Below are 13,843 nucleotides of genomic sequence, written 5' to 3'. Positions count from 1 at the left end.
CTGCGGGTTGGCTTCGCGGAGTTCGGCCGCCGGGGAGAGGTTAAGAACCCTCGACCTCGGGCCCTGAAGTCTGAGACCACTCCGAGGAGGAGAGAAAGAAAAATAAAACAACGCAATCAGCACTAATGTCGGCATCCATCCCTCCCTCAGCTCCCCGCGGCTCAGGCCGCCCTGGCGCCCGGTGGCTCTGGGCCCCGAGCGCGCCGCAGCCGGGCGGGCCGCAAAGTTTGCGCAGCGCAGCGAGAGGGACTCTCCTTCCGTCTCTCCCGCGCTGCCCCCTTCTGCCCTGGAGGGGTGTTAGGTTCCTTCGGTTTTCCTTTCAGATTCTAAAATAAATACACGCCCAGGCCCTGGGGAAATCCGAATAGCAACTCATTCAATAATCCAAATTATATGAGAGGGTCTGAGACAGAGAGAGAGGGAAAAAAAAGAGAAAAAAGGACAATCCAACCACAGACGCCCTCGGATCAAGGAGGGCACGGGAGTGAGAAGGCGACAGAGGAGGTCCCCAGCTCGCCCTGGGCGCGGGGAGAGGACTCTGGTCAGAGGTAATTATGTCACTGCGTTTTCTCGCCGTGACAGCCGAATAAACACGATCTCCAATAAACATCTCTAATGAGGGAGGAGGCCCGAGGATGACTGGGTTTGATTTATGACTGGAGGAGAAAGTCCACTTCCCACTGCGAAGCGGGCACCCTGCTCGCCGCCCAGCTCCGGAGGAAGGAAACCGCGGAGCAGAGGACCGGGCCCAGGTAAGGCGCAAGGCCGGTGGGCCACTGCTCTCACTCTCCGGCTTCCCCGGCGGGGTGGGCAGGGGCGGCCGCCGCTCCCGCTTGGGCAGTGATGCCAAGCACCTGTCACAGGTGCCTGCGGTACAGGCGTCCTCCGAAGGTGCCCCCCCAAAGTCTAAAGAGGGGGAGCCAGGGCACGAGTGGGAGCGAGGGGCGAGCCGGGACCTGCGGCGGAGGCCTCCCCAGCCGGCGCCCCTGTGCCCTGCCTGCGCCCGCTTGGGGGTCTGCGGCCGTTTGGGGCTGGACTTTCGGAACTTTTCGCTCCGCGGAACCACCCGTTAGCCTGCGTTTGGGGCAGTCGCTTCCCTGACCCACCTCGGAGAAACTTCTGGCCCCCCTGGCTTGGGGCGTCCTGGGGCGGGAGAGTGGCCCGGGCTGCTCGCCCCGGGCTCAGCGGCCAGGCCCCCCTGGCGCCCGCAAGCTTCCCACCGAGCCTGCGAGCGCAGCGCCCGCAGTAACCCGAGCCCGCGTTCTAGCTCAGTGAGAATCGCTAATTATTAGGTCTTCCGAAGTGAAGCTCAAATCACACGCTGGGGCTTTACGCGCTGCCCAGCTCTGCGGGCAGCATTCTTTCGTCCTCCGCTCCCTTCTGAGAAACGAACTCCCGTCTCTAAAGACTTTGTGTCGGTCCAACCATCTACACTTTGCAACCGCTGGAAACTTTTGTTGCGCTCCGCGCGACCCGCGGTGGGGCATTTCCACGAGCTCCGGGCTCTGGTGGGGACTTGACGAGGGCACGTCAGGAACTGCGATTCCGGGGAGTCCTGGGCGCAAACTGCATCCCCCTCCTGCATTTCTCAGGGTTGCAAACGGCTTCTGCAGATCGCAGCAGCAGATCCCCGGCTCCCTCTCCGCGCCCCGCCCCTCCCCCCCAGCTCAACACCCAAGTAGAAGTCCGGTCTGGGAACTGAAACATTTGGCTACTTTTGCAGGAAAGCATGTTCCGCAAAGACAAGATTCCCCCCCCCCTCCAACCCCCCACTACTAGCCCGCGCTCACGAAATCCACCTTTGCAATGCCTCCTTTTAAAAGCAGAAGTCAAGCCCCTGGGCTACTTGGAGGCTGGCTTGGATTTGGGGAGCAGTCGCTGGCAGCGGAGAGGCGGCGCGGGCCCCGAGCCGGACCCGGGCCGGAGCCTGGGCGGTTACCTGGGAGCGGAGGGCGGGGAGGCAGGTGAGCCTGGCGGCGCGGGTTCCCACACGTCTCACCGCCGCTCGGCAGGGGAAGTGGCAGATCTGACAGCCGCGTTCAACGCGAGGACCTGCCCCAGAGTTTAAATGTCAATGATAAGAAAAGAGGGTGCTCAGGCAGGCGCTAACTTTCCTTAATATCCATGCCAGCGCCGTCCTCATTGGCTGCCCGGCCCGCGTGACGTCATGGCGGCTAGAGTTGGGCTCAGCTCCGCGCAGACCTGCGCCGGGGCCGGGCGGGAGCCTCTCCCTCCCCACCCCGAGTCCGGCCCGCTCGGTGCCCCGCTGCGGCCTTCCCGACGCCCCCCTCGGCCTCAGAGCCCCAGTCCGCCCGGCCCTCCTTTGGGGCGTGGAATCCACCCCAAGGAAACCAGTCCTCCTGCGCGCTCCCTTCCTCTCCTGGGCACGCAGGACCCAGCCCCTGGGGTGGCCAGCTACCTTCCCAGGTGCCCATCCGGTCCCCTCCTCCGATCACAGAGGGAGCCACTTGGTCAGAGGGACGTGGAGGCTGCGCCCGGGGTTGAGAGGGGCCTCTGGCAAGAATCATTTTCAGAAAGAGCTCGAGGACGCATGGGTACCCCAATGTGGCTTTCCCGCTTGCAAGTCACCAGCTGGGCACAGACTAGGGCTCCGGGGAGAGACCAAGCGAGCTCTTACCCCGGGCTGCACCAAAGTCCTGGCCAGGCCAACCAGGTTCTTGGGAGGGATCCCCAAACCATCCTGCTCCAGGTTCCCTCGCCCCCTTGGGCTGACCGGCTCCAGCCACATGGCAAACATAGTTGATTTTATTAATCTTCGGTGGTTAACTGCTGACTTCGTGGCCTAGAGGAGAAAAATAGGAAAGCCTCAGATTCTGAAGTCAAGATTCTCCTTCCAGGGCTGGAGAAAACAACAGAAATTGGGCTAGGTCGGCATATGGATACGGACCTGGTGGTCTCATGGCTTTTCCCTCGCACCCTCTGCGGACTGGGAGGCAGATTCCTAGAGCGGAGCCTGGCTACCATTCCGTGGGTACTTAGACCCGCGCCTTCATCCTCCTGTCCGTCCTGCTTTCCCCCACCAAACAGGGGAGGGGGCTTCTCAATGTCCAATCCCTTCCTTCTCTGCCTCCATCCGGGTCTGGAACTTGGAAGTGACGGAGATCCAGCCTGGGAGGGTAGGGGGCGCTTGACAAGGTGGTGAGAAGGGAAGTGGTGGGGTGTGGAATTGCCTGCAGGCAGCTCCCGGGAAGCCTAGTCCCGGTAGACCTGGGGGCACCTGTGTGTGGCGGCTGGGAGAGGGAGACCCAGGCCGGAGGAGGGTGCCAGGGCCGGTTCCTGCGCACTTTGCTCAGGTGGGGGTGGAGGAGGGAGAGCGCAGCACAGATGGCGCCGAGGCCGAGAGGTGGAGCGGTTCCTGCTCCCAGCCACAGCACACCTGGACAGGTGTAGGGCTTCGCAACAGACAGGAAGGCGGCTCCAGGTAGCCCCACTGCTGGCTCCTCCTGGCCAGGCCAGCTCCCCGCCGGGCTTTTTAATTTTATTTTTCTCTTTTGCTCAGCCCGTCGAGGCCCCGAGGGTAGAGGAGAGGTGGGGAGAATGGGAGCCCGCTGGTAGAGAGGTCTAAGGGTGGTGGTCTTCTTTTAAAAAGTTAGGCGCACTTCTCATCCCAACACTCTGGTCTTCCAGTGTCAGAGACAAGGGGCGTCCACTCCCCCACCGGCCACTCTCTAACCTAGGCCGGGACCCCACGGCTGTCCAGTGTCCCCGAGCCCCTCTCCGCTGGGGACTGGCGCTCAGGGAGGGGCTTGCCCGGGCTTCTCTGCTGCCACCGGCCTTCTAGTGAGAAGAAGGAGTGACCTAGTTTCTGGGTACTCTTCTAGTTCTCCTCCAGGACCTGGTCCAGCCCCGGGTCCCAGCTGTCCCGAGGTCTCCCCCTCTCCCTGGGGTGCCTTAGAGTCTGGACTGGAGGTAGGCCCTGAGCTGGAGCAGGCCTCCCGACCTCCTCTCCAGCTTCTGCCCGCCACTCGCTCCCCACCCGCCCCTTCTGTCCCGACCGGAGGCCGGCGGGAAGGCTGCTCCCGGCTTGTTTGGAGTCCAGGCCATTAAGCGCAAGCGGATCCCTGCAACCCAGCAGGGTGCTCGACAGCGACGCTGGAAACGCCACGGCCCCCGCTTGCTTATCTGCCTGTCAATAAAGGGCGCGCTGGGGCGGCGCGGGAGCGCGGGGCGCTGGAGGCGAGGCTGGAGCAGGCCCCTCTTCCGAGCTCCGGGCCAACGCCGAAGCCGCTCTCCATGTGCCCCGGGCACAGCAGGCAGGGCGGGAGGAGGCAAGGGAAGCCCGAGCTGGGGTCGCCACCAGGGATGGGGCCAGCCGCTGCCGAAGCTCGGTACCCTGTGGCGTTCGGCCCCGGGCGAACTCGAGATCCTCCCAGAACCCCGGGGGGGGGGGCTCCCCTTCCAGCCTGCCCCCCCTCCCCGGCTGGTGGACGGCTCGGCCTGGCCCGGCCCCTCGTGGTGCTCAGCCTGCGAGGCCCAGCCGTGCCGCCCTGGGCAGAGGCAGCGCTCTAGGCCCGCGGGCTGGGGGCACCCCCGGAGGCCCGGGGCGACGTCGAGGCCGGGCGCCCCGGGATGCAGAGTGAGACCCCAGGCAGGCTGCAGGTCGGGTGCGAAGGGTCAGAAACAGGGAAAGAAACCCCTTTTCTTCCGGGCTTCCCATCAGCTCAGACTAGCCCAGCCTGAGATTCTGCGACACCTGAGCTGTCCCAAGCTTCGATTCTGCACCGCAGTGTGCGAGCTCCTCAGTCGCCCGTGTGCGGGGCTCCCAGGCCAGCCCCGGCCTACCACTGCCTACCACTGCCCTGAAGCCCAGAGCTTCCCCTCCAGCCCAAAGGAGCGAAGTGAGCAGTGGTGATGGGGTGAGGGGCCTGAGGTAGGAGGTAGGGATGGAGGAAGCGAGCAAGGACAGATTGGGGAGCAAGGCTTGGTTGGAAGGAGAGGAAGAGGGGAGGATAGATAGAGGTGGGTTCTGGCTTGAACTGTAGCTGGGATCTGTTGTTCTTGTCCAAGGTATGTTTCTCTCTCTCTCTCTCTCTCTCTCTCTCTCTCTCCCTCTCCTTAACTGCTTTATGCAAATAAAGCAGCCTCCAGATTGGAGGAGCCCCCACGTTGGGTCTGTGCTACAGGGTGGGTAGGAATTGATGTAGTATTTTTCCTTTCACTGAGAATGGGCATGGAGTCATGCAACAATGGAAAAGTGGAAATGGATTTTTTCCCCTTTAGTATTTTGATTTCATTTTTCTAAGTTGGAGGAGAATACATTCTGTTAACTTCTACTTTTAAAAGTATTATTTTAAAATAATGTGATGCGGTTTAAAATTTTTCCTGGGGGGGTGTGCCAGTTTATAAAGGGGTTTAATAAAACTCTTCCATAGGAAGATTAATGCAGGAAGGGGCAGGAGTCCCTGCCTAACTGAGAAAAAAAAAATACATGTGTATACTGTGTGTCATTTCAAATAACTATACAAGCCAGAAATCCATATCTTATCTCAGGAATTAAATTTACTGGGCAGTGCATGTGGCTCTTGCTCTTTCTCCCCTCTCCTCCACTTCCTCCCCTGTAAGTGGCAAGCTTTTAAAACAAGATTTTGATATTAAATAAAAACTGGAGAAATGTTTTGTTAATCTGAGTGTCAAAAAAGGAAATATGAAGCAAAGCTAATATTTGCTATCTCTTCACTCAGGTCTAAAGACCTGCATAATGGTATGATTTATGTGAGAGTGTGGCTTCTCTGCTATTCAATCATTTTCCTGCTCTCATTGAAAGAAATACTTAGTTTCATCTATTTTCTGTCCATTCTACCCCCACCATAAAGTTTTCTTGGACATCTGGGAAAATCTCCAAATCCTGCAGTTTGCTCTTCCACTAAGGAGACCTCTAGTGCAATCAATTCAAGAAAACTCTGCTTTTCCTCTCCTTCTAAATGTTTTCATGTTAAGTTAGTCTATGGCACCATGTTTGATTTCTTTCTCTCCCTTGTCGGGGTGGAGACTGAGACATTAGCTGAATTCCCTGGGGGTGATTGGATGCAATTCGCTGAAAGTAGACAGGCACGTCCTGGATGTTAGAAATTCACTTTTTCTCAACGTGACAAGGCCGCCTTCGATCTACAATTGTATTTGAATGGGCAATGAGCGGAAAGATCTCTCATCATTAAGTCTGCTTCTACTTTAGCAAAATAACGAGAGCCTTCATTTGCACACAAATGCTCATAAAACTCGGATTCCCTGCAACTCTTTAATAAAAAGGGATGACTGCGTAATTTAAACTGAAGGTGAGAAGGCAGAAGCAGAGAGAGATGGGGGGGGGTGGTTTCAAAGGCATCCCCTCCTTTCCCCCAAAAGGTCCATGTGATGGAGTTGACTTTTTTTTTACTTTAAATCTTAAATAAGATGTGAGTTGTAACAAGAGGATTGGCACTTACTCCGTGACCCTTATAATTGGATTAAATATAGACTGAAACGTACAAAAACACACCAAGATTGACACCTGCCAACTGGACTTCCTTATGATTGATTGTGATGCGTCGTGCTGGCAACAATAATGAAATAAATTGTACGGATAAAACAGCACATTTGTCATTTCCGTGCCATGAGTGAGGAAGTCAACGAGTTAGGCAAGCTGTTAGCTGACAGGCGCGAGCGGGAGGCAAGCTAAAGAGATAAATAAGGATTCCAGGCATTGACAGGACAAATTATAACTTGTCACAACCTTTTTAAATTCAGAAGTTTTCAATTAACATATATATTGCTGTTACATATAAGATAAGGGGGCGCACACGTAAACATGCGTGGTGCGGAGGGAGACATCCCCCACCCACCCCCACTCCCCCAGGGCCAAGGGCTTGGGCGCCCAGGCCTCTCCGTCTGCATTCTCGGGTGACAGCCGGAGCACCCCTGCGGGCCATGGGTGCCGGGCCAGCCCGCGGGCGCCGGGGGACTAGGTAAGGTGACTGAGGGCGTTTGAGGCCGAGGGGGGCGGTTCTTTCTTTTCTGGGACACGCAAGTCGCGACTCCAACACCCCTTTCTTCACGGAAGCAGAATTCCCAGCCCAAGGGAGAGCCGGGCCAGGCCTGCGCCCAAGTCTGGCAGGACAGCCTCGGGCTCCCCGCCTGCCCAAGTCGCCCGCAAGGAGTAAGGGGTACAGGGCAGAGGCGTCCCCCTTTCACACTCCAAAGCCTCGGCCTCGGGAGAAAGCCTGAGCTCCTGGACTCGGGATACCAGCAATGGGCGCGTCCTGGGTCCAGGCCCAGGCCGATGACCCCCGGTAGGGCCTGAGGACGCTCCCAGGCCCTGGACGCCGCCTCTGACTGCCGGGCCCAGAGCGGCCCTGGACGAGGTCACAAATCCAGCTCTTTTCGGTGGGACCCAGGAAGAGGCGCTGCTTTCCCCCTCTTCATCCCTTGACGTTTGTGCGCCGGTGTCAGGGGTTCCCGGTTGGCCCATGGGTGCGGACGAGCCCACCAGCAGTATCCTGCGGGCCAAGGCCCGGGGGCTTCAAGTTAGGGGTGGTCGTGGGAGTTCTGAGCGAGTCCAGGCTCGGCGGGTGGGGACCAATGTGGGTCAAGTTTGATGAGCGCTGGACAAGCGAGTGTGAACCCCTTATAAAGGTCTCCACCCCAAAGGAGGCTGACCTCTTAGTTTCAAAGCTTGCCCCCACCCGCGAGCTAGCAGCCGGACCTGGCGGTGTGTCTGGGCGCTCCGGGTCCCTCTGCGCACCGACGGCCAGGCCTCCCACCAAACTCCACTTGGAACTTGGGAAAGTGGAGCGTCCCCAGGTGGGGGGCTGCTGGGCTGGAAGTGAGGCCTGGGGGGGCGATGGGGTCAGAACGGGGCCTCGGCCTCGTCCAGTGCAAGGACTCGAGGCCGCGGGAAGCGGGCCGGGGCCAGGGCCAGGTTCAGGCGGGCCGGGAAGGCGCAGCGCCGTTGCCCCCAGCCTGGTCGCCTTCGCTGCCGGCTCCGCGCCCGCCCGGGTCTCCGTGCGCCCCTGTCCTGGGCCCTGGGAGGAGGAGCCCGGCCTGCAGGTCGAGGCCACAACCGGTCACCGCAAATGCTCTGCGCGGAAAGGCGCGTCCACCCCAGGCTCCAGCGTCCTAACCTTCCGGGCCGGCCACCGACTCCAACCCCGCGAAGCTCCGGATCTTCCCTAAGACGGAGCTGGAGAAGAAGGGGAGGGAGGCAAAACACAAGTTACATGGAATTAGCTGGAAGCAGCCGCATTCCCCAGTGACCGCAGCCATTAACATTATAATCTCAAACGCCATTTTTTATGTAACACTATTGTTAGTAAATCGACTCCTCAGGTCCTCTGAGACGCTGACCCCTGGCAATTCAGTGAAAGTGTAATTATCTCCCCGAATCTTGGACAGATTTAAGAGATTACATTTCAACTAAATCTATATCAATGCTAATTCCCCCCCCACCCCCTCGCCCCCCCAGCCTGCAGGTGCTGGGCACGGGAGACGGCGTCAGGCCCCAGCAGAACGCCTCACAAAGAGGAGAGGGCTTGCTGCGTACAGGGCCAAAAGAAATGAAGCCCCACATAAAATTACACCTATTTTTTTTTTTTTTTTTGCTACAAAACCTGGTTCTTATATAGCAAAGTTAAACAAAGCAGCTATGCTAAATTAGCGTTACATAAAGGCGAGTTTAATGCTCGGTTACAGTCAACTGGTGTATCTCTGATGGCTAATTGTCTATCAAAATTAAAGAGAAAAGAACAAATGATTCGTTATAAGAAGGTGTTAAAAGCTTCAACAAAAGGACATTTCACAAATATAATATCGGCAGCTCGGGGATTGCCCGCGGGGTTGTTCAGGCCTCGGCCCTGCACAGCTATGAAAAGTGGGGTGCGGGGTGCTATTTGCCTGGCAAGAGCTCATTTCCTCCCAAATGAGTATAATAAAAACCCGAGAGGCGATATTAGTTGTAAAGATCGGGATTAGCCCTAATAGGCGCGGTGGACGTGCGCTTCAAAGGCGACCCCTACTCTCTCCGCCTGGGCTGGGGGCGGAGGGCGCTTTGCCATCCCGCGAGGACGCCGCAGCCGACTCGCCACTGCCTCACGTTCAGGGACAACGGGGAGCGAGCACGGGTGCGGGGCTGGTGTCGACAAAGGAGAGCAGGCTCCGCGGGCCCCAGCTCGTCCCCGCCTCCTCCCGGGCTGGGAGAGGACGCACCGGGGCTGCCCCAGCATCTCGGGGGCGCGGGCACCGTCCAGCACGTGCCTTTCGGGCGCAGCGCGCCGGCCTCCGGGGACGCAGGTTGCTGCAGCCAGCCCACCCTCCCAGGCTGGGGAGGCTGCAGAAAAGAACACGACGGCCCCCTTCCCCAAGGCGACACCAGATCTACATCTCCAGGCGTATTTGTTGTTCAAAGTTAATTAAACCTGAAAGCAACCAAAATACGCGCGCCAGGCGCACGGAGGCCCATCCCGGGCTCGGGCAGCAGGCGCGCAGCGCCCCAGCAGCGGCGACGGCCGCCCGGGCTCGCTCGCGCGCTCGCAGTCTCTGCAAGAGACTCTGAGGCTGGGGAATAAAAGCCGAAACCAAATCAGGCAGCAAGAGCAACAAACCGTCTGGAAAATGGACCCACGGAGCCGCAAGAATGTCCTTCTTTTTTTTTTTTTTTTTTTTTTAATCTTTGACAACTTGTGTCCTAAAGAAAGTGTATTGAAGATAATTGAAATGATTACAATTCATTGCTGCCTGACTTTGAATATGAACAGTCACATAATGACATCCCCGCCATCCAACAACAGTTTAATTTCCATTATCCGACTTCGGGATCCTCGCGCCAGCCGCCGGGGCAACGCGGCGCTGATGCAGAAATCTTGGCTCCCGACTACGTGATTCATCTCGGGGCCGCGGGGGTGGGATCGGGGTGGGGAACGGGCTTGTTCCCTCCTCCTCCGAAACTTGTTCTGCAAATTCCAGGGAGCAGCGGACGCGGCGGGGCCCACAGCAGAGACGATCGCTGTCAAAGGGCCACTTTGCCCGACGGGGCTGCGGGGCGCTGCGGTCTCCGTGTCCCCGGGGGCTCTCGGACTCGCAGGGGACCGTCCCCCAGCTCCCACCCTAGGCGGCCCGGGCTGGGGCACCCTCGCCAGGTCGCCCTCCCGGGGACAGCCGCCCTTCTCTCTTCTTTTTTCCCTTCCTCGGAGCCCTCGCGTCCTTCTGCTCCTGAGCTTCCTTCCAGGCGAGCGCTCAAGGCAGGGTGGAGGGTGGGGCCGACTCCCGAGCACCCTCCCGGATCTGGAAGTGGCCCCGGCCTTGAACTTGCCCCAGCCTCCCCTGCTGCCACCCTACACCCCGAAACCCCAGCGAAAGAGGGAAGGAAGCCAGGGTATTTTGGCACCACTGGGACGCTGGTGCTCACCTTGGGGCGCGGCCTCTGGGCTCTGAGCAGGGGGAGGGGGGGAGGAGGGAGGGGGATGGGAGGGGGCGGGGGAGGGGCGGAGAGGGGCGGGGGGATGGGCACTGGGCCTAGACTTACGCAGTGCGCAAGCGCCACTCGGGCCCGCCTGCCCCTTACCCAGGAGCGGGGGTCCCGGGGACAGACCCTGCGCCCCTCTCCAGGAAACTACCGCCTCTTAAAAAAAAAAAAAAAAAGAAAGAAAAAAGAAAAAAAAGACCATCTGGTAATTGTCTTTCTTTAGATCTTCCCTTAATTATGCTTTTAATTAAAGATGGTTCAAGGCACCGGACCACATGAAGGGCAGTAATTACAAATTACATTACAAACCCGACAGATGTAGCGGGATCTGCTGGGAAAAAGGTACCGGAATAAAAATTCGACTAAACTTTGGGATAAATTAATCGGCGGCTTGGAGAACAGAAGCCCAGTTCTGATTATGTAGGCTCCAGCCAGGATTTAAGTTTTGTGTCATGATTGTTTTCATATTTCTTTGACGTCTATTGATTTGGAGGCAGCTGCAAGCCTTTGTCACAGGAGAGAAGAGCAGTCACAATATATTAGCTTGATGGCATAACTCGAACCGGAGAGGCGAGGGGAGCCGGAGTGACGGGGGCGCACGTGACCCCGCCCGGGGGCCTCGCAGCCCAACCCTAACATTAACTTGTTCCAACAGGAATAATGGAGTCTTACTACTAATGGTCAGAAGGTGCTTTTCTGCCGGGGATGCGGGCGGCGCGAGCTGCGCGGCGGTGGCCCGCGCCCGGGGTCCCCTCCCTCCCCTCCGCTCCCCGCCGCCGTGGAGAGTCCAGGCCCGGCTCGGGGGCGGCTTGGGCTCCGCTCGCACGTCGAGGGGCGCGCCAGGCAGGCCGAGGCCCCACTGCGGCTCCTCCCGGGGGGGGGGGGGGACCCCGGCAGGTGTGGTCGGAGCGCGAGGCCCCGGGCCGGGAAGGCGACCGCCCGCGGGACCCGTGCCCCGGTGTCCGCGGGCTCGGGGCGCACAGAAGCGTGACGCAGGCTGTGCAAACAGAAGCGAGCGAGTTGGGTCGTTTCCTTGGCTGAGCGCCGTCCTCGCCCCTCAGCCCCCACCCCGACTGCCCCGGAGCCCCGAGGCTGCGCCCTAGGGCACGTACCTCGGTGCCCGACGCTCCTCCCGGTCCTGCCCGCGCGGGCGCAGCGAGCGCCCCCGGGGAAGGCGCTGGACAGCTCCGCTCGCCCACTCACAGCCTCCTTTACCCACAGGCTCTCAAAAGTCGATACGACCCTCATTTCGACCCACGATTCTGCTAATGCACCTGCCATAGAGGAACGTTCTCCGGAAAGGTGTGTCATCCACGCCTGGTGTGAGCCAAGCCAGCAGGACTGTCGTTGGAGAAGACCCAGCGGCCTGACACCTTCTCTTGCTCCCGGGGAAGGAAAGTTTTCCTTTTGATTCGTCCTCTCACTATGTCTCTCTTTTTCCTTGGCGGTACAGTTTCAGAGAGGAATGTAAATATTTTGACTAGACCTCTGCAGGGGCCTTTTAAACCCCAGGCACAGTCATCGGTGCAATACTGTAGTTCATCGTTTTAAAACTTGAATGTTAGAGTTTGTCTTGCCGGGGAACCCATAGGACTAAGTGGTGACCCCTCAACTCCCTGTTTGTATAATGAAGTATTCCTTAGCGATTGTCCAAGTTTTAAGGACTCTTTCTGTTGCTGCTGCTTTCTAATTGTTTGAGGGGAAGGAAAATCAATCTAAGAGGCGTGTTGCTGGGCTTGGGGCAAAATCAGATTTCACCATGCTTCACTCTTAGCTCTTCTGTCTTTCCTCCTGTGGGGCATGGACCCGAGGTAGAGATTTTATTTTTATTTTTATTTTTTTGCCAAAGGGGAAATCTTTTTTGAAAAATTCAAAAATTTTCCAAATTAAAACCCTGTTTAGCTCTTCTGTGCATGTGAAGTAGGAATTTTCTTTTCCTGCTTTAGTATTTAATACAAAGCAGATACGTTGAAACAGAATGCAAAGTTCAGAAAAACCAAAATAAGGAGGAAAAGGATGCTAAGGTTTCTCTAGTTTCTGTACATAAGGCAAATAAGGCAATGTGCTTTTTTTTTTTTTTTCTCTCCAAACTGAAGCAAAACTTGCCAGGAGGCACAACACAGCACTGAATGTGTATTTTATATACATATATTAAAATACATATATATATACATATATATATACACACACATACATACACACACATATATGTATAGCAAACATTCCCCAATATTGATACACCTGTGACTTCATAGTCTGAAAATATTTCTAAACACAGTCATGGTATAAAAACATTGATTTCAATTCTGGTCTTGTAGTTATTAAGGTAGCACTAATGTTATTCTTGATCTTAAAATACTTTCACTGTTAATGTCAGTTGTGGCCACTTTAAACCCTGGATACTCTAGCAAAACCGCCTATAATGTGCTTATTTCTTTATCCCATTCTCCTGTAGTGTAATTAATATTTTTACAGAAAATATTTTGAGCATCCTTAAGTCCTTTTTAAAATCAAATACTCCATATTTGTGACAAGTAAGGCTGATCATTTTTATTTTGTTTGTAGAAAATTCATTTTACTGAAATAAAGTATAATACTGAAAATTTAAAACAGTCCCATACTATGCTCACAGAAAAGTTTCAAGGTAGAACAAAGAAAATGTTCTTAGAACTGCACATAATATTAGTTATGATCCTAGTGTGTGAGTGTGTGTGTGTGTGTGTGTGTGTGTGTGTAGGGAATATGAGTGTTTAAGCTAATATTATTCTGTTATTTTATTCTATGTTTCTATTAGAATACTCACTTATGCCCTGTCTTCCCACAGCTTATGTGTGCACCACGAATTTTAATAAATAGAAATTACTCTTAAAAGAGTAAATGGCTCATTGTTCTCTCTTTACAATTTACTTCAAAAAAAATTTTTTAAATGAATCCTATTGCAGCTATTTCCCCTCACTTCTATATGAAAGTGACTGGCAAGTCTCATTCAATTTAAAGGAACTCTAGCACAGAGAATATAGAGATTTTGTTCAAAGTCTCCCTTAAATCTATTTTTGGATTTGGAAACAGAACTGGGCTGGAGGCAACATCAGTGCACATCTCTGACTCCGTATGAGGCTACTTAAAGCAGGTGGCTTTGGGGTTCATTTTGGAAACAGAAGACATACATGGAAGTTTGTGTTACTTACAGACTGACAAGCTATGGTGGAGCTTAGGAGCAATAAAAGAACCCATACTCTCATCTGCCTTTGAGTTGCAGGCAAGGAAGAGTTTCCTCTCATTTTCTTGCCTACATTACTTTTTCTGTGTTTGGCAGCTGAACCAGAGAGCAGCCTGCAATATCTTGCCTTTGGGGACTTCCTGTGGCTTTGCTGCATTCCCTAGAGAAGT

The 13,843-nt window shown here is 55.8% G+C and overlaps 1 long non-coding RNA gene across 1 annotated transcript; it reads left to right on the top strand.

Annotated features, from left to right (window-relative positions):
- The first annotated feature begins 296 nt into the window (after positions 1–296).
- Positions 297–13,063, top strand: LOC118351354 (uncharacterized). Its single transcript, XR_004806672.2, has 2 exons — positions 297–752; positions 11,675–13,063. It is a non-coding gene; the product is annotated as an uncharacterized LOC118351354 (long non-coding RNA).
- The last annotated feature ends 780 nt before the right edge of the window (positions 13,064–13,843 follow it).

This window comes from Canis lupus, chromosome 18, assembly GCF_003254725.2.
Source record: "Canis lupus dingo isolate Sandy chromosome 18, ASM325472v2, whole genome shotgun sequence".
Classification (NCBI taxonomy): domain Eukaryota; kingdom Metazoa; phylum Chordata; class Mammalia; order Carnivora; family Canidae; genus Canis; species Canis lupus.
The sequence above is the reverse complement of the archived record's forward strand: the minus strand, read 5'-3'. Positions and strand labels throughout refer to the sequence as shown.